This window comes from Hyla sarda, chromosome 4 (genome assembly GCF_029499605.1).
Source record: "Hyla sarda isolate aHylSar1 chromosome 4, aHylSar1.hap1, whole genome shotgun sequence".
Taxonomy (NCBI): domain Eukaryota; kingdom Metazoa; phylum Chordata; class Amphibia; order Anura; family Hylidae; genus Hyla; species Hyla sarda.
Genome location: NC_079192.1, coordinates 174911660 through 174932610, shown reverse-complemented (window position 1 = coordinate 174932610; position 20951 = coordinate 174911660). Strand labels below are relative to the sequence as shown.

The 20951-nt window shown below is 43.6% G+C and overlaps 1 protein-coding gene across 2 annotated transcripts in view; it reads left to right on the top strand.

The window, feature by feature from the left end:
• Window positions 1-20951, top strand: part of NR2E3 (nuclear receptor subfamily 2 group E member 3) — a 96414-nt gene that overhangs the window by 12772 nt on the left and 62691 nt on the right. The window contains exon 1 of one of the 2 annotated variants that reach the window (XM_056572800.1): window positions 18462-18787. The exons of the other annotated variant lie outside the window; for it this stretch is intronic. The gene's annotated coding sequence lies outside the window, so the exon portion shown is untranslated. Of the gene's footprint in view, window positions 1-18461; window positions 18788-20951 lie in introns of those variants that run through there. 2 annotated transcript variants of the gene reach the window in all.

Below are 20951 nucleotides of genomic sequence, written 5' to 3'. Positions count from 1 at the left end.
TATCATGCTGTCCCATTCCATAACAAATTGTTCATTGTTCTTAAAAGCAGATTCGGGTCTCAGATGTAGGCCTCTTGGGACTATGTTTTTGCTGATCTATATGCGCATGAATTTGAAATCCAGATGATGTTGGATCTCATTTCTAAGCAGCCGTTCCAGTTCTTAAAATAGTTTTGGAAGATCCACGTTCATGCTGGTAGTGTTTCTTTTGGGGTTGGATTGAGGGACCTCCCCTGTTTCATTCATGATGGATTTCACTGAGAGATCTATGAGACATTCTCTCTCTTTTAGGCGGTTGTGACAGTAATCAATCTTGATGCTTGAAGACTGGGGGGCTTCAAAGAGCACAGGGGTCTGGCTATGGTGTGCAAGTGGCTGAGGGTGGAGTGTTGGGAAGGATGGCTCTAAATGTAACTCGTCTTATGAAACTATATAGGATGTGTTAGGGCCTGTGGTGACACTACCTGGGGTCTGCGGACTATGATATTGCACCATGTAAAATGTTAATGAGGATGTACACAGCGCATGTAGCACGTAAAGATAGTTGTGTATAGGGAGCTTGAGAGGTAATATCGTGTAGCGGATTTTGGTAAGAAGTTTGCGCATAATACCATGTTTCTGCATCGCTGCAGTCCCCCTCAGATTGGAACCCGCTAACAGTGCATCAGTCACACACCTTCAGCTGGCGCACAGAACCTTTTCCCGCAGCGCTGCAGTTCCCCATAGATCAGAACTCTGCCCAGGTCTTCGATCTGTTGTTTATTCACAGCAGGCGCATGCGCGAACTTCCCCGTGCCCCTGTAGCGCAATGATTTCCTGCACTATAGCTCAAAATCATGACTAGCCCTCCGCACACTGACTTCTATGCGCGAGAGGACTAGTACATTTGTAATATATAATTATTTGACCTACTCCCTAATAAATAAGATAGGAATCCCCTGATGGAAATGTCAAACCAAGAGCAAACACTGCCAGGACCTGTACCAACACACTATAAACCCTAGGATAGTTATTAACCACAAACTTTAGGTAATTTTCAATGATTTATTTTATACATATGGACAAAACAAGTGAAGTTGTCAATCATGATCTACACCACACGTCATCAGAATGTGTTTTTCAGCAAGAGGAGGAACATGTCCCAGACCTGTCAATCACTTATTTTGGCGCTTTTTTCAGCTATAAATATCCTGTGTTTTTTTAATCTGCATATGCCATTTTAACATTGAGAAAGAGACAGTGCTTGTTGGCTCAATAAATGTACAGTTTCACTAATCCACATGTACTGTGAAGTCCTTGAACATGGATTGCGCTGCTGATGCCCGGATCCTTTTTGAAGTTTCTTCTACCATTGCAGCCTATGATCGGGGTGGGTTCCCATATCGCCGATACCCGGGTGGCTTCACCGTGCCTACATGCTGTAAGAGGTGGTGGTGACTAACACACAACCCCAAAAGGTGAGCATAACCGCCTCTTACTTTTTCATTCAGCACTCAGTGTGATTTAATGTATCACGTACTATCCCATAAGAAGCTCTGCTGTTTGTTAGATACAGCTCTTCAGACTGAGGAGGATGGCATTGTCTGGAAGTCATCCAGAGACCAACTTTTTCTGGACTTGAAAATTTGCTAGAATAGTTAAATACTAATCCGTCCACCAGGAAAAGTCAGAAAAAAGCAGACCTGGAACAAAAGTGGGATTCAGAAGCAGAGGGGTGAGTGGAGAAGGGATAAAATGCAAAGAAAAGAGGAAGCGTACCTGTCAACTAAGAGAGGGAGCAAGAAGGACCCCAAGAGCAGAAGAAGGAAGTAAATGGGCTACAGGAGAAACAGACCATATAAGCACAGCAAGAGAGTGCAGTCGAACAAAGTCAGACTCCAGGCGAATCCATTCATAAAGGGCCTCCCTGAGATGCATTAACCATAGTAAGCTGGGCTATTCTGGCTGTATAATAATATTTCATAAGGTTTGATCCCATTTCTTCAGGTACTCCTGTAAAGATTTAAACAGATGGGGGTAATTAGCTGCATAAAACGTGGTACTAGCATTATTTAACCTGCAGAATACTGACAATGAATATTGTTTCCATTTATGTTTGCTTTCGATATGTCCTCTTTCTTGCGAATCTGTTCTTACCTCCTTATTGGCCCTACATTACACAGTTTTTGCCTGATTAAGTCTTCACTGACTAATATGTTAAACTAGCTCCACTTCAGTCCACCATGAACACAGGTTACCTTGTTTCTTCTAGAATAAAATATAAGACTGTATTACTAACCTGCCAAGCCTACTATAAGAACACTTATGCTACATTATTTTATTACTGTTACCTCACCTGGCAGGAAAAATGCAAAATAGCCCCTTTCAGGCTGTGTGGTTACCTGCAAACTTCCAGTGATAATGTCTTCTGTATTTTAAATGGCTTATCCTACAAATCATGTTTTTATAAAAAGTCCATATATTAGCTGAGTACCCGGCGTTGCCTGGTTTTTCCTTCCTAATCCTTGTTGGGGAGATAATCAACAAAGGAGGAAGCTTTCGACTTCATATCCCATCCTCATGTATTGTTGTCATCCCATCCTCATCTCTCAAGCTCATATCCTGTCCTCATATCCCGACCTCATATCCCGTCCTCATATTTCTTGTCACAGGTTGCATTGATGAGCTGCACTACCTGAGCCACTTGTGTGGGTTGTAGACTCCGTCTCATGCTACCACTAGAGTGAAAGCACCGCCAGCATTCAAAAGTGACCAAAACATCAGCCAGGAAGCATGGGAACTGAGAAGTGGTCTGTGGTCACCACCTGTAGAACCACTCCTTTATTGGGGGTGTCTTGCTAATTGTCTATAATTTCCACCTGTTGTCTGTTCCATTTGTACAACAGCATGTGAAATTGATTATCAATCAATGTTGCTTCCAGTACAGTGTGATTTTACAGAAGTGTGATTAACTTGGAGTTACATTGTGTTGTTCAAGTGTTCCCTTTATTTTTTTGAGCAGTGTATATTATCGTGGATGTGATGCTGGGCAGTGGCACAAGATTCAATTCTCTGTTGTCTGGTTATACCAGTTTTTGGTTAAAAAAAATGCTAATATTTCATGCTCTTTTTTCCATGCCACTTTTTGGTCGGGGCTTCACAACAAAAGGGGTGGGGCCAGAGGGGCTTTCAAATTGACTATAATGTATGCCAGTAACCTGTGAGCATAGATTTCCAAGGCTGCTGTATGGACAGATCACTGCCGCCTGAGGATTGCGTCGCTCACATTTCCCCCGGTATGTGACAGTTTCCCCACTCTGCCTGGACAACCGTGGGTGGGCAGAGAGCAGGGGAACTCAACTATAACTGCCCCGCCCCCGATCTGCCATTGGCCAGTCGCTCCTGACTGACCAATCGCATGGATAGGAGGGGTGGCACCCCTGCCTCCTCACTCCTATCCCTTTAGGGTGATCAGTGCTGTCTCAGGCAGCAACGATCACCATTATTTTCCGAGCCATCGGGTCACCAGTGACCCCATTGGCCCGGAAAATTTGTGATTATAACCAGCTAATCGTGGCGGTAGCCATTATGGGGGGTCTTAGGCATTGCTATGGCATCCTGTTGCAGACATCCCGTTTCGATCACCGTCCGGCAAGCGGCGGTGATCTTAAATGCCGAGGGCGTACAGGTAATGCCCTCCATCTTTTAAGCACCTGGATGCATTGGGGGAGATTAAATCTGTAGAGCCACGCAACAGGGCTTTTGTTTTTATTCACCAACGAAAAACAAAATAAAGCCTCTACTGTCAGGCATAAAATACAAACATAAATCCTGCTTTTTAAAGCACTAAATATAAAGCGTCTTCCCTGACTATACTGGTGGCATCTTAACACCAGTATTTAACCCCTTAAAGGGGTACTCGGCACCTGGCATCTTATCCCCTATCCAAAGGATAGGGGATAAAATGTTAGATCGCCGCGGTCCCGCTGCTGGGGACCCCGGGGATCGCCGCTGCAGCACCCCGCCATCATTACTGCACAGAGCGAGTTCGCTCTGTGCGTAATGACGGGCGATACAGGGGCCGGAGCAGCGTGACATCATGGCTCCGCCCCTCATGACATCACGGCCCGTCCCCTTAATGCAAGTCTATGGAAGGGGGCGTGACAACCACCACGCCCCCTCTCATAGACTTGTATTGACGGGCGGGCCGTGATGTCACGAGGGGCGGAGCCGTGACGTAACGATGCTCTGGCCCCTGTATTGCCCGTCATTACGTGCAGAGCGATCTCGCTCTGCGCAGTAATGATAGCGGGGTGCTGCAGCAGCGATCCCCGGGGTCCCCAGCAGGGGCGGAGTACCCCTTTAAGGACATAACGTTTTTCCGTTCTTGCACTTTAGTTTATTTCCTCCTTACCTTTTAAAAATCATAACCTTTTCAATCCTAAAAATCCATATGATGGCTTATTTTTTGTGCTACCGATTCTACTTTATAATATCAGTAATTTTACCCATAAATCGATGGTGAAACAAAAAATAATAATAATAATAATTGTGCGACAAAATGTAAGAAAAACGCCATTTTGTTACTATTGGGGGCTTCCATTTCTACGTTGTAGGTCCATACGATTAAAATGATACCCTACTTATATAGGTTTTATTTTGTCTTACTTCTGGAAAAAATCAGAACATGCATGAAAATGAATACGTTTTAAAATTGTCATCTTCTGACCCCTATACCTTTTTTATTTTTCCGCTTATGGGGTGGTATGAGGGCTCATTTTTTACATCGTGATCGGCAGTTTTTATTGGTATGTTTTTTGTTTTGATCAGACTTTTTGATCGCTTTTTATAAATATTTTTTATGGTATAAAAAGTGACCAAAAATACTCTATTTTGGACTTTGGAATTTTTTTTTGCACATATGCCGTTGACTGCGGTTTAATTAACAATATATTTTTATAATTCGGACATTTACGCACACGGCGATACCACATATGTTTATTTTTATTTACACAGGTTTTTTTTTAAATCGGAAAAGGGAGGTAAGTCCAACTTTTATAAGGGAAAGGGTTAAATCATCTTTATTAACTTTTTTTTTTCACTTTTTTTATTGTTATAGCTCCATTAGGGGACTATAACATGCATTGTACAGATTGCAGGCACTGTGTTATCGCCGCTCGACTGCTCCTGCCTGGATCTCAGGCATGGCGCAGTCATTCGGCAATTGGATGCGGAGGAGGCAGGTAAGCAGTGGTGGTGCGGGGGGGGGCCGTCTAGGCTGGGGCCCCTTAGCCCCGGCCCCATGAAAGAATTGTGTGCCCAGGCCCGTCTTTAACGCGGGGCAAAAGGGGCAGCTGCCCCGGGCCCTGTAATTCCTGGGGGCCCAAAAGCAGCTTGCCCCTTTTGCAACCTTTTTATGTTTGCCGCCGCTGCCGTCACTCATCCCCAGGCAGCCAGTAGCGCAATGGCTGTCTGGGAGATGGTCACGTGACGTGATGTGCGACGTCACGGGCGGCATCATAGAGAGGAGCGGAGCAAAGAGAGTCTCCCTCTCCTCCTCTCAGTCCCCACACGGCCGGGGGGATATATTATATAGTGTGCGTGCGTGTGTGTGTGTGTGTGTGTGGTGGGTGATTTATTATATAGTGTGTGTGTGTGGTGGGGGGGATTTATTATATAGTGTGTGTGTGTGGTGGGGGGATTTATTATATAGTGTGTGTATGTGTGTGTGTGTTGGGGGTATTTATTATATAGTGTGTGTGTGTGTGTGTGTTGTGGGTATTTATTATATAGTGTGTGTGTGTGGGGGGGGGGGGGTATTTTTTATATAGTGTGTGTGTTGGGGGGTATTTATTATAGTGTGTGTGTTGGGGGTATTTATTATACAGTGTGTGTGTTGGGGGTATTTATTATACAGTGTGTGTGTTGGGGGTATTTATTATATAGTGTGTGTGTGTGTGTTGGGGGTATTAATTGTATAGTGTGTGTGTGTGTGTTGGGGGTATTAATTGTATAGTGTGTGTTGGGGGTATTTATTATATAGTGTGTGTGTGTGTGGGGGATTTATTATATAGTGTGTGTGGGGGGGATTTATTATATAGTGTGGGGGTGGGGGGATTTATTATATAATGTGAGGGGGGGATTTATTATATAATGTGGGGGGGGGGGGTTATTATATAATGTAAGAAGGGAGGAAATTATGCATGTGAGGGGAGGATAATAATGATTATTATAATCCTCCCCTCACATATATGTAACATCTCCCCCTCACATGTATAATCTGATAACCCCCTCCTCACATGGATTATCCCTTCACATATAATCTGATTATGATATTATATATGTGAGGGGATTATCAATGTGAGGAGGGGGTTATCAGATTATACATGTGAGGGGGAGATGTTACATTTATGTGAGGGGAGGATTATAATAATCATTATTATCCTCCCCTCACATGTATAATCTGATAATCCCCTCCCCCCGTACGTATCCTGTACTGATGCTGAGTTATATCCTGTATTATACTCCAGATCTGTACTCACTATTCTGCTGGTGAGATCACTGTGTACATACGTTACATTACTTATCCTGTACTGATCCTAATTTATATCCTGTATTAAACTCCAGATCTGTACTCACTATTCTGCTGGTGAGATCACTGTGTACATACATTACATTACTTATCCTGTACTGATCCTGAGTTATATCCTGTATTATACTCCAGAGCTGTACTCACTATTCTGCTGGTGAGGTCCCTGTGTACATACATTACTGATCCTGTACTGATCCCGAGTGTGTGTGGGATGGTGCACTGCGCTGCCGCTCGTGGGCCCCTTACCGAGAATTGTGTGCCGCTTCGCTGCTGCTCGGGGGCAAAAACAAATGTAAGAATTACCTACAGATGCTCTTCATAAGTCCATAGAAAATGCCTTTGGCAGTACACATCAGTATGGGCGGAGTAATTTGTGATGGGTGTGGTATATTGGCGTGGGCGTGGCATACCTTGTGGGGGAGGAGCTTAGGGGCCTCCTCAAAAAATCTCGCAGGGGGGCCCCCAAATTTATTGTTACCCCACTGCAGGTAAGGGACCGTCCTCATGCGCCCCAGCTGATCAGGACACCGCGGTGGTCCCGATCAGCCCGACTGAGCTCCCGGGAAGCCTTCACTTTCACTTTAGATGCGGCGATCAACTTTGATTGCTGCTTCTAAAGAGTTAATGCCAGACATCTGCCTGAACGGCAATGGCCATGCCGCAGCGCTATTTATAAACTGCGTTTTGCGGAAAGGGGTTAAAGAGTACCTGTCACCAAATAAAATTTTTTATATATTGCTCCTTATGTTATTATAAGACACTTTGCTATTTACTTGCTGTTAAAATTCTCAACCTTTATACGTTTTTAATGTGATTGAAAAAACTGCCACTAGGTGGCTCTGCTCTGTTCCCAAACAGTTAATTTGGTCTCCACCTGGACTTGTAGAAGTCCAAACTCAGGAAGTGCATGTGGGGCATAGCGAGTCACAGCTCTTGCAGGCTTCAGTGACGTCGCCCCTGCTGGGGAACGCCCACTTTCTCCACAGTGTGAGCAAGGGGAAAGGTATGATACAGAGCTTTTTAAAGCTCTAAAAAAATTTTTAGGGCAGGAGGGGTGTTCGGAGTAGTTAGTGAATATAATCTGAGTTAGTTTAGAAAATATGGTTTGATGACAGGTATCCCAAAAAAGGCTAGCAGATCTCAGGCTTTCACTCTTCCAGCAGGGATCAAGTTTCCTCACAGCCTCAGCTTTGCAGACTGAGCTACACATTATTTTAATGTCCAAAAACTAGCTGTCTTTAGCACTCATTTTGATGCTTTGCCGCACCTAAAATCTGGACTGGCCCAGGAAGGGGTAGAAAGGCTCCACTACCAACCTGCCATAAAAATTCATGCCGATAACAGGACTTGCCAAATTCCCTAGCAACCTCAGTCTTCCCAGGGTTTTTAACTATTTCCTGGATTCAATATACTTCACCCAGCTATGCATGGATGGGATATGCCCTTTTGGAAACTGGGTGTGCACACATGACAGATACATGAGGGAAATATAATGATCCCTGAATTCCGTTCTTGTCACTTTCTCACAGCATGTATAGTATTTACTGTGGCAGTATGCACTGCTTAAATAAAAGCTTCTTATTTTTATTATATATGTTTGTGTGAGCATGTATACGTATGTCTGAGCAGTATGTTGAAGCTGATTGTGCACTGTAAGGATTGTTTCCCTGATTCTCTGAGCTCTCAGTCACCCTTACCTGACAGGTGATAGTAATCCGGATCAGATACAGGATGGAGAATTACACGTGGTAGAATTATAGACACTATGCTCCAGTGCAAGTAACAGGCTTGACGCCACATCCCTAATGCAGGTTGTCACACGTAGCTGTAACCTTTCACACTAATGTCACATATTAAAGTTATCCTCACAATATGTAGATTTACCAATCAGTTAAGGAAGATGGCAAAGGACAGAACATTTATTTATATTCTTTAATCATGGGTTGAAAAGAATATTTTACTTTGTAATCTGTAACAGGTTCTTTTCGATTTCATTCTTCTTTCAGTTGCAATAGTGTTTGTGGATATCAATAAATACGTTACTTTTTTTTTCCAACCGAGTATATTGAATTGGTAGGTAATTTTGCTTTCCCATTGTAAACCAGAGACGGCCAAATCCCAATTTCAAAACCATCTAATCCCATTGTTTTGTTTCACGTTATACTCTCTGCACCCACTAGATGCCACCAGAGTTTACCATACTATTTAGTCCTCCTTTAATGTGTGTTTGCAGGAATTCTATTTCTAAATGCATTTCTGTGTAAAGTGGCAGTAAAATATTGCCTCCTGTAGACTGAGAGCTTAAAGCATAACTCCATATGGCCATATAAACTTTAGCGGAGCGAATCCTCTCCTTGTCTTTTCTTCTTCTATAGGGTATAAGGTTTGTGGGGGGGTTTCCAAAGTGTTTTCTTAGATTTTATAAAACACAAATACAATACACAACTGGGTATAAGGTTTTAAACCAAACCTTTAAAAGGAAAACTGTCACTAAACTCCCCTCTGCACTAACTAGAGGTACTGGCTGGTAGTGCGGGGGGGGCGTTGATCAATATGCTGCCTACCATGCCCGGATCCATCCCGCCTTTTGCCCATTATCGTCATTATCCTTGATAGGCATATGATCTTCTAATTGGCATGGGCAGGGTTTCAAGGCTCCATCTGGCACTGTGACGTCAGCGCCGCTCGTCCGCAGTGCCGCCGGCTTATGAATATTCATGCCCTCCCTCCCGCCTCTCCCTCTCCTCCGCGCTCTGTACAGGACTCCATTGCACATGTGATGCTTCCTGTGTACACCCGGAAGCGGCCTCAGCGCAGTGGAGTCCTGTACAGTGCGAGGAGGAAAAGGAGGGCATGAATATTCATAAGCCGGGAGGTGCTGCGGACGAGCAGCGCTGACGTCACAGTGCCAGATGGAGCCTTGTAACCCCGACCATGCCAGTTAGAAGATCATTTGCATATCAAGAATAATGAAGATAACGGGCGAACGGTGGGACGGATCCGGACATGGTAGGCAGCATATTGATCAGCGTCCCCCGCACTACCAGCCAGCACATCTGGTTAGTGTGTGTGTGGGGGGGGGGGGGGTTGAGTTTAGTGACAGTTTAACTATAACTAAATACTTGAACTTTCTTGGGTTTCTTCCACTGACATGACTTAAAGGGGTACTCCCGTGGAAAACTTGGTGCCAAAAAGTTAAGCAGATTTGTAAATTACAATGTTTCCAAGAGAAAAGAAAGGTCACTCACCAAGCTTCTGCTGTATAAACGTTGCTTTTATTCGTGATACTGTACAAGGTGCATGGTGCAGCTAGATCTGCACCGGGCGGTGACGCCGGGACCTCTCCCCAGGATGGTGCAACAGCTGTTTCGTAGCTTGGAGCTACTTCACCAGGCCACGCCTCCTGGCCACGTCAGTGCCGGTTATACACCTGTCATACCTGACTTCACCATGTAGGTGTGTTGCACAAGAAAAGTGCTAGGGACTTAATTTTTTTAAAACATACCAAAATGCAATGCGATTACTTCTAATCTTATCTTCTGCATATTACATCATAAGAATACTCCCAAATCTAGCTTATCATTCAAGCAAAGACTACCTTGCGCATTCATGCGAAGGATCCATTTAGCTTCATTGCGGAGCAGGATTTTCTTCCTGTCCATCCCTGGTTTCAATGGAATGTGCTGATTACCAAAGAAAGTCCTACAAGAAGTCAAAGCCTTGAGGTATCCAACAGACGATCCCAACTTCACAAAAAAAGAAAAATAGGCCCTGGAAAGGTAAAAAAATCTAAAAGGGGTAGTTATAAAAAAAAAATCGGACAAAGGAGGTAATGTTGTTCTAATGACAGAACAATATTACCTCCAGAGCGCCAATTATCCGATAGAAATAATTATGAATTGTTGAAAGAAAATCCTATCCCTAGATTAACATCAAAATTACAAACCCTCCTCAGAAAATATGTTGAGGTTGGAACCATCTCTCATAGCATAGCTACTAAATTGCTTCCTACCAATCCCAGTTATCCATGCTGGTACTTTGTACCAAAGGTCCATAAAACGTTGGAGGCCCCACCCGGTAGACCCATTGTCTCCGGGGTGGGGTCTCTAACAGAACCAGTCTCTCAATATGCAGACTGGCTTTTACGTCCCCTCTTAAAAGAAATACCAACTATGGTTAAAGACACTAATGAGTTCCTGAGCAGAGTAAATTAAATTAATTGGCATGAGGGAGGCATTCTGGCTTCCCTAGATATTGAGAGCTTATTCACAAGTATTAAGCAAGAAATGGCCATAAACTGTGTACGAGAATTGCTACAAAAAACTGATAAAAGTCAAACATTTATTGCCTTCGTCTGTGATATTTTGCTTCTGATCCTGTCCAATAATTTTTTTCAATTTAATGATATATGGTACAGCCAAAAGAGCGGTGTAGCTATGGGTACGCCTGTAGCTTGCTCCCTAGCTAATATTTATGTAGCTGCATTGGAACAAAAATGTATTTTTTCTGTAGAGAATAGGTTTTTGAGATACATTAAAAATTACGTCAGGTTTGTTGATGACGTTTTAGTCGTTTGGGCAGGATCAGAAGCGGAACTCACAGAGTTTGTGAATTATATCAACCTCACTAATGATATGAATCTAAAGTGTACATACAAGACTAGCCCAGAGGAACTTGAATTCCCAGATGTAAAGGTCGTGGTGCGGGATGGAGTGCTGCATACGGAGGGCTACAGGAAGCCAACGGCAGGCAATTCCCTGCTACACCATGACAGCTACGGCTAATTTCTTAGATTAAAAAGGATTAATAGTTTGCAGGAAAGCTTTGAAGTTCAGGCTAGTGATCTATTTGAACGTCTACTGGATCGTGGTTACACGCAACAGGTCCTTGAAAAAGCTTATAATAAAGCCAACAGAGCAAATAGATCCAGTATGCTAGGGAATTCAGCTAGTAAAAATAAGAACACAAACACAGATATCAACCAAAGGGATAGCAGCAGCCAGCATTTTTGCTTTGCGTTTCAATTTAGCCCCATGGCAGATCAAATAAAAAGAGCCATACAAAAGAACTGGTACCTAGTACAAAAGGATCCTATTTTAGGTCAATTCACTCAAAAGAAGCCTCTTATAGCATTCAAGCACGTCCCAAATATAGGGGACATCATAACCCGTAGTCGATTCAACACAGAGAAATCTGAATGGTTGAATAGCACGACCCCGACAGGAAACTTTAAATGTAAAGGTTGCTATTGGTGCAGTAATTTAATATAAGGTAAAAGTTATAACATCGGAGGGCATTTTATACAAATTAAAGACTTCATCTTCTGCCGCACAGATTTTGTGATTTAGGCATTGACATGTGAATGTGGTGGATTTTATGTGGGAAGTACCACTCGACCCATGCGCACATGTTTTAGGGAGCATATATATATTCCTTAAAATCAGGAAAGGGCTCCCCCAGGGTCATGCAGCACTTTAATGAAACACATAAAGGAAATCCGGCAGCAATGAAGTTCTTTGGTATTCAGCGCATTCTATTCAAACCAGCGACGGACAGGAAGAAAATCCTGCTCCGCACTGAAGCTAAATGGATCCTTCGCATGAATGCGCAAGGTAGTCTTGGCTTGAATGATAAGCTAGATTTGGGAGTATTCTTATGATGTAATATGCAGAAGATAAGATTAGAAGTAATTGCATTTTGGTATGCTTTTAAACATTTTAAAGTCACTAGCACTTTTCTTGTGTAACACACCTACCTGGTGACGTCAGGTATGACAGGTGTATAACCGGCACTGACGTGGCCAGGAGGCGTGGCCTGATGAAGTAGCTCCAAGCTACGAAACAGCTCTTGCACCATCCTGGGGAGAGGTCCCGGCGTCACCGCCCGGTGCAGATCTAGCTGCACCATGCACCTTGTACAGTATCACGAATAAAAGCAACGTTTATACAGCAGAAGCTTGGTGAGTGTCATCCTTACTTTTCTCTTGGAAACATTGTATGGAAGCGATTTGTGCCATATAGGATAGAGCACCACCTGAATTGCACCACTCCCATTAGAACATTGCAGGCTGCAAGACAATCAATCCTGCTATATTAATTGTATGTAGTGCCAGATAGACTGTATCTTATTTTTGCACAGATTTTTAAATTACTTCTATTAAAAAATCTTAATCCTTCCAGTACATTTTATGGGCTGTATACTACAGAGGAAATCTTTTTCTTTTTGGATTTCTCTTCTGTCACGACCACAGTGCTCTCTGCTGACCTCTGCTGTCCATTTTAGGAACTGTCCACAGCAGCATATGTTTGCTATGGGGATTTCCTCCTGCTCTGGACAGTTCCTAAAATGGACAGCAGAAGTCAGCAGAGAGCACTGTGGTCATAACAGAAGAGAAATCCAAAAATAAAAGCATTTCCTCTGTAGTATAGTGTAGTACTGGAAGGATTAAGATTTTTTAATAGAAGTAATTTACAAATCTGTTTAAAAAAAAGTTTTCCACGGGAGTACCCTTAAGCACCTTCACTGGTTCCTCCATCTTAAAGGCCCTAATCACTTTAAATGTGAAGGCTGAGGCTTCTCCTTGCTCTTAAGATGATTCTCTTCATGAACTATTTCACTAGTCCATGATTAGTTTATGTGCCTTTTATTTTGAGAAATATGTCTTTCCAGGAGAAGCATCTGAAGATGGAGTAGATTTAAAGGGGTATTCCAGTAATTTTATTTGACTATGCTACAGGGGCTGTAAAGTTGGTGTAGTTCATTATATAGTGTCTATATCTGTGTGTGACGGTTTTCTCAAAATTCTTCTGTGATTTTCACCCCAATATTTGTTGTCTCAGATTTTTCCCAGGTTGCAATGCGGCCGACACCTGACTCACTAGTCAGCTGATGACAGAGAGACTGACTGCTTAAATGGGTGGAGGGATCAATCTGCAACTAATGCAACAGCTGTAGGCACCCTGATTGAAAACCACAGGTCATTTGAATAAATGCAGCTCATTTATGTTTCAATGGGTCGGGTGGCTGATGTGTGGAAGGGAGGTAAATTTTATTATGGAATTTGTAGGCAAAGAAAAAAAGTCACAGGAAATACCAGTTCACAGTATTATGGTAATCTCACAACATAGAAAGATATAAGGAGGTACATCACTAATATAGGAGAAGGCTAACTTAAAAAACCAAGGATTCATAGGGAAAGCTTGTTGCGTCACTGAAGAACAGTGTGCACTGCAGAATGCCGCCCAGAGGTAGTATGGGGGAATGAAGTATGTCTCCCCATGTTGACTTCAGGAGATGCAGAACACTCCACAGAATGGCACTAAGGCGACCTTAAAAAAGTGAGCTATTAATATGACTGGGAGGATAACACCTATCACACACCAAGGACATAAAAAAACTCATAGGGGGAGATTTATCAAAACCTGTGAAGAAGCAAAGTTGTTCATGGCAACCAATCAGATCGCTCCTTACATTGTTAACGAGGCCTCTGAAAAATGAAAGAAGCAAGCTGATTGGTTGCTATGGGCAACTTTGCCTTCACAGTCATTAGGGGTTATCTCCCATATATACATTTGACTGGGGGAGGAGTTTTGAACTTGATTATTATGTCATTAAAATATTCCTGTGTCTGCATGCCATTCCATCATTGTGCTACTGTGAGACACTATAGAACTGCAGAACTCCCCAAATATGTGCTTTATTGCAGAGTGGAAAGAAAGAAGCCTCTCCTCAGTAAAAGTGAAAGGAAAGCCAACCAGGAGTTTGTAGAAAAGCATATTAAAGGGGTACTCCGGTGAAAAACTTTTTTTTTTTTTAATCAACTGGTGCTAGAAAGTTAAACAGATTTGTAAATTACTTCTATTAAAAAAAATCTTAATCCTTCCCGTACTTATTAGCTGCTGAATACTACAGCGGAAATTCTTTTCTTTCTGAAACACAGAGCTGTCTGCTGACATCATGAGCACAGTGCTCTCTGCTGAAATCTCTGTCCATTTTAGGAACTGTCCAGAACAGCATATGTTTGCTATGAGGATTTCCTTTTACTCTTGACAGTTCCTAAAATGGACAGAGATGTCAGCAAAGAGCACTGTTCTCATGATGTCAGCAGACAGCTCTGTGTTTCAAACGGAAAAGAGTTTTCACTGTAGTATTCAGCAGCTAATAAGTACAGGAAGGATTAAGATTTTTTAATAGAAGTAATTTACAAACTTTCTGGCACCAGTTGATTTAAAAAAAAAAAAAAAAAAAAGTTTTTCACCGGAGTACCCCTTTATGCATACGTTTTGGGACCCTGGTACTTAAGGACCCAGGACGTATGCATATGTCCTGAGCCATTCCGGTCTCCGCCGCTCGCCGGGCGGAGATTGGAACAGCATCCCTGCTGAAATCATTCAGCAGGCATGCCGTGCAAATGCCGAGGGGGGGTCCCGGGACCCGGTCATTCGATTCCGGTCATTCGGGTCATTTGTGACCCGATGACCCGGTAATAAATGGTGATCGGCGGTGTACGATACTCCGCCTATCACCTGCCGTTGCTGGGGAGAGGTGACAGTACTGTCACCTCCCCAGCAACGCTGCTATTGGCCGCGATCGTCCAACCAATAGCAGTGCGGCAGAGGAGGGATTAACGGCTCCTTCTCCCCGCTCTGCGCACTTACTGAGTTCAGTCAGCGGGCGGAGCGGGAAGATAAGGATCGGGATCCCCCTCGGAGCATCGGAGACCCTCAGGAAGAAGAGGACCCCATTAGATCAGGGTGAGCTTTTTCCAGGGACAGGTAGGGAATCAAAACGAAAGTAAAAGTGAAAAAACAGTAAAAAAAAATAAAAAAAAGGAAACCCCCTAATAGGTCCCCAAGGGTCCGCTGTCACCTAATGCATGTGACCCGGGCCCTATTAGGGATTCAGGGTGCTGCGAGTGTCACACATATTTTTTTGGGGGGGCCGCAGCTTTTTTTTTTTTCTGTAAGTTTACAGCAAGCACCACACACTACACACTTCCCTGCCCCCCCCCCCCCCCCCCCCCGTCTCTCATCAGTTTTAAGGGGAGACTCATCTTCCACCAGTATATTCCCTTGAAGCAGGCACCGTATGGCGTGAAACTCTACAAACTTTGCGAGAGTACCTCCGGGTACACTTGCAAGTTTAGAGTATATGAGGGACGAGATTCCCGTATTGAACCCCCTGAATGTCCCCCCACTCTGGGTGTTAGCGGGAAAATCGTTTGGGACCTTATGCACCGATTGCTGGCTAAGGGTTTCCACGTGTACGTGGATAACTTTTATACCAGCATCCCTCTGTTCAAATCCCTTTCTGCAAGATCCACGTCCACTTGTGGGACCGTGCGGAGGAACCAGAGAGGCCTCCCTCTAAATTTGGTCCAGACGCCTATCCCCAAGGGTGAGTCCCGTGCCCTTGCCCATGATAACCTGTTGTTGGTCAGGTATAAGGATAAGAGGGATGTCCTTATACTCACCACTATTCATGGGAACGGCAGCACCCCTGTCCCTGTGCAAGGTACCGTTGGACCGGTCCTCAAACCCAATTGTATTGTGGACTACAATCGGTATATGGGGGGAGTTGATCTCTCAGATCAAGTCCTCAAGCCATATAACGCCATGCGGAAAACACGGGCATGGTACAAAAAAGTTGCGGTCTACATGGTACAGGTTGCCATGTACAACGCTTTTGTACTATCCCAGTACGCTGGCAACACAGGGACATTCCTCCAGAAGAAGTCGTAAGGTTCCTGATCTTTGCTGACCGGGAAAGATCAGGCCGGACTTCCCAAGGGTCTGGAGTTATAGGCGCCAGGATCGTCCCAGGCCAACACTTTCCAGGTGTGATCCCCCCCCCCCACTGGAAAGAAGGGACGAACCCAGAAAAAATGCAGAGTGTGTTTCAGGAAGGGGATTCGGAAGGACACCACATATCAATGTGACACTTGCCCAGATAATCCGGGCCTCTGCATAAACTGCTTCAGGGAGAATCACACTTCCACAGAGCCCTAAATTTTCCCTTTTTATGTAAATTTTCCATAATTTGACCAATGTACCAAGTCCAGAGTACATTCCTAATTTTTAACCCCGTAAATCTCTAAATTGCCCAAAAACCTAAAAAAAAAAAAACATGATAAGACCTCTGGGGTGTTTTTTTCAAAAACGGGTCATAGGTCAATGAGTCACTATCATCAGGGACTTTTTTATGTTGCCTCAACTGCACAGCACTCTCTCTCCCCCTGAGCGGTGTGCGCATTTGAGGCAACAGGTCAGGGACAGCTACACACATCACATTCCCAGAATGATGATTCAGAGCATAGGGTTTGGGGCGGGCATCATTTATGTTTTTAGCTTTTAGTTTTGGCTATGCTCTGGGTCATCATTCTGGGATTATATCCTTTTTTATTATAATTTTCTGGCCCACTGTACCCCATATTACGGGCCTCTGTACCCCTCCTGTATACCCCAGTTACGGCCCGTTGTCCCCCATAGTGTTCCCCTATTTTAGGGCTCAGTGCTCCCCATTAACGCTCCTTGAGGGGGGGTCCCACATCCTGGCTCCATATGAAGCTCAAGGCCCCTGACTGCCCTCCCACTCCAGCAAGACCTGCTGTGCATCCGTCGAGCCATTATCATCAAAAAATAAGGTATGTCCTTACTCCAAAGAAATGTATTTACAAATTGTGAGGGGTATTTTCTGCTATTAACCCTTGTAAAAATGTAAAATTTTGGGGAAAACTCACATTTTTGTGAAATTTTTTTTTTTTTTACATATGCAAAAGTCGTGAAACCACTGTGGGGTATTAAAGGACATCTGCAGTGCTGGGCAAAAAAACTTTTTTTTACCTCATTTAATAGGTCTTTGAAAGACCTTTCCAACGATGTCTCCCCCATCAAAATTGGCCCAGTCGTTCTCCCGTTATCAGCACATGAATTACTGAGGAGAAGTGAAAATAAAACTACATCTCCCATCATGCCTTGTGCTTACTTCCTGTAAGCTGCTGCCCTCCCCCTATTCTATCCCCCTGAGCAAATTATTATATTGTAACGCCCACATCTCCCTCCCCTATGCATACACCCTCCCCTTCTGCTCATCTCCCCCTCCCCATGCTGCTCCTGTCCAGTGATGAAGCAGCTGCCTCCGTGCTCACTGTAGTGTGGGCTCTGGAGAGTGAAAGTAAAAATGGTAAAAACATAATTGTTTGTCTATAAAACTGTCCTGATAGGGGTCCCTCCATCTTTTTCACAACTGCAACTCCAAGCATGCCCAGTTATTTTATATGCTGTTCGGGCATCCTGGGAATTCCAGTGGTGCCTCCAGCTGTTGCAAAACTACAAATCCCAGCATGTACTGTCAGCTTTCTGCTGTATGTGCATGCTTGGAGTTGCAGAGGTGACTCCAGCTGTTGTAAGACTACAAATCCCAGCATGCCGTGACAGCTTTCTGCTGTTTGAGTGTATAAAGGAGTTGTAGTTCACCAACACCTCTACTGTATCAGGAGACTCCTGGGTGTTGTAGTTCACCAACACCTCTATAGTATCAGGAGTCTCCTGGGAGTTGTAGTTCACCAACACCTCTATTGTATCTCTGTAGTCTCCTGGGAGTTGTAGTTCATACACCAGTGTTTCCCAACCAGGGTGCCTCCAGATGTTGCAAAACTACTACTCCCAGCATTCCCTGGTTGGGAAACACTGGCATACACACACACATAACAGGGACTACAACTCCCAGCATGTGTCATTCAGTAGTCCCCCCCTCACACACAGAATCATCTCCAGTATGATATTTATTCCCTGTATACACCACCAGCCCGTGCAGTGTAATATGTATCCTTCACACACACGTCCTCCCCTCCCTGCTCTGTGGTTTGCTCTGTGTTTTCCCCCATGAAAACTTGAATCCTCCCGGTGATAAGTGAGGTCCTATGTAGACAGAGCAGGGGAGGGGGGAGGAGCTGTGGACGTCCTCATTCTCCCCCTGCTTCAATCTTACAGATAGGGGCGTTTCTGAGGATGAGCCTATGGCTGCCTCAGAAAGCACCCGCTCATGCATATGCATAAGCAGGGAGGAGCTGACAGAGGCTAGGGGGAGCACAAACACTGCTGGGAGGAAGAGATCTCCGTCCCCAAGATGGCGGCTGCAATGTAATGAATAGGGGACGGACGCAGGAATACTGGGCTATGCTGGCAACTCTAATATCTCAGAAACGGCTGCATATAGGTAAATAGGACTAATTGACTGAATTGTATAACTTTTGTTTGGGGAACATTTGGGCAGGGATTTTTGACCACTACAGTTGTCCTTTAAGGCTTCCTTTACCCCTTGTTACGTTCCTCAAGGGGTCTAGTTTACAAAACGGTATGCCATGTTTTTTTTTTTTTGCTGTCCTGGCACCATAGGGGCTTCCTAAATGCGACATGTCCCCCGATTTCAGCAAAGTTTGCAAATGTGACTCCTTCTCTTCTGAGCATTGTAGCACCCCTGTAGTACACTTCAGGTTCACTTATGGGGTACTTCCATACTCAGAAGAGATGGGGTTACAAATTTTGGGGGGTCTTTTCTGCTATTAACCCTTGCAAAAATGTGAAATTTGGGGGGAAACCCACATTTTAGTTGAAAAACTATTTTTTTTTTACATATGCAAAAGTCGTGAAACCCCTGTGGGGTATTTAGGCTCACTTTATTCCTTGTTACGTTCCTCAAGGGGTCTCGTTTCCAAAATGGTATGCCATGTGTTTTTTTTTTTTTTGCTGTCCTGGCACCATAGGGGCTTCCTAAATGCGACATGCCCCCCGAGCAAAATTTGCTCTCAAAAAGCCAAATATGACTCCTTCTCTTCTGAGCATTGTAGTTCGCCCGTAATGCACTTCAGGTCAACTTATGGGGTACCTCCATACTCAGAAGAGATGGGGTTACAAATTTTGAGGGGTATTTTCTGCTATTAATCCTTGCAAAAATGTGAAATTTGGGGGGAAACATACATTTTAGTGGAAATTTTTTTTTTTACATATGCAAAAGTCGTGAAACCCCTGTGGGGTATTAAGGCTCACTTTATTCCTTGTTACATTCCCCAAGGGGTCTAGTTTCCAAAATGGTATGCCATGTGTTTTTTTTTTGCTGTCCCGGCACCATAGGGGCTTTCTAAATGCGACATGCCCCCTGAGCAAAAATGGCTCTCAAAAAGCCAAATATGACTACTTCTCTTCTGAGCATTGTAGTTCGCCTGTAGTGCACTTCAGGTCAACTTATGGGGTACCTCCATACTCAGAAGAGATGGGGTTACAAATTTTGGGGGGTATTTTCTGCTATTAACCCTTGCAAATATGTGAAATTTGGGGGGGAAACACCTGTGGGGTATTAAGGCTCACTTAATTCCTTGTTACGTTCCTCAAGGGGTCTAGTTTCCAAAATGGTATGCCATGTGTTTTTTTTTGCTGTTCTGGCACCATAGGGGCTTCCTAAATGCAACATGTCCCCCAAAAACCATTTGAGAAAAACGTACTCTCCAAAATCCCCTTGTCGCTCCTTCGCTTCTGAGCCCTCTACTGTACCCGCCGAATAATTTACATAGACATTTGAGGTATGTCCTTACTCGAGAGAAATTGGGCTACAAATATAAGTATACTTTTTCTCCTTTTACCCCTTGTAAAAATTCAAAAATTGGGTTTACAAGAACATGCGAGTGTAAAAAATGAAGATTGTGAATTTTCTCCTTCACTTTGCTGCTATTCCTTTGAAGCACCTAAAGCTTTAAAATGCTGACTGAATGTCATTTTGAATACTTTGGGGGATGCAGTTTTTATAATGGGGTCATTTGTGGGGTATTTCTAATATGAAGACCCTTCAAATCTACTTCAAACCTGAACTTGTCCCTGAAAAATAGTGAGTTTGAAAATTTTGTAAAAAATTGGAAAATGGCTGCTGAACTTTGAAGCCCTCTGGTGTCTTCCAAAAGTAAAAACACATCAATTTTATGATTCAAACATAAAGTAGACATATTGGAAATGTGAATAAAAATGTTTTATTTTCCTTACAAGCAGAGAGCTTCAAAGTTAGAAAAATGCTAAATTTTCACATTTTTCATCAAATTTGGGGATTTTTCATCAAGAAAGGATGCAAGTTACCACAAAATTTTACCACTATGTTAAAGTAGAATATGTCACGAAAAAACAATCTCAGAATCAGAAGGATAACTCAAAGCATCCCAGAGTTGTTAATGTTTAAAGTGACAGTGGTCAGATGTTCAAAAAATGGCCGGGTCCTAATGTGTAAAATGGCTGGGTCCTTAAGGGGTTAAGGATCCTAAGCATCATGTTAGGAGGAAATGAGGCACTTCTCATCGCCTGCCCAAAACCATCTGTGGTGAGCTTGTGGGGATGTAGGG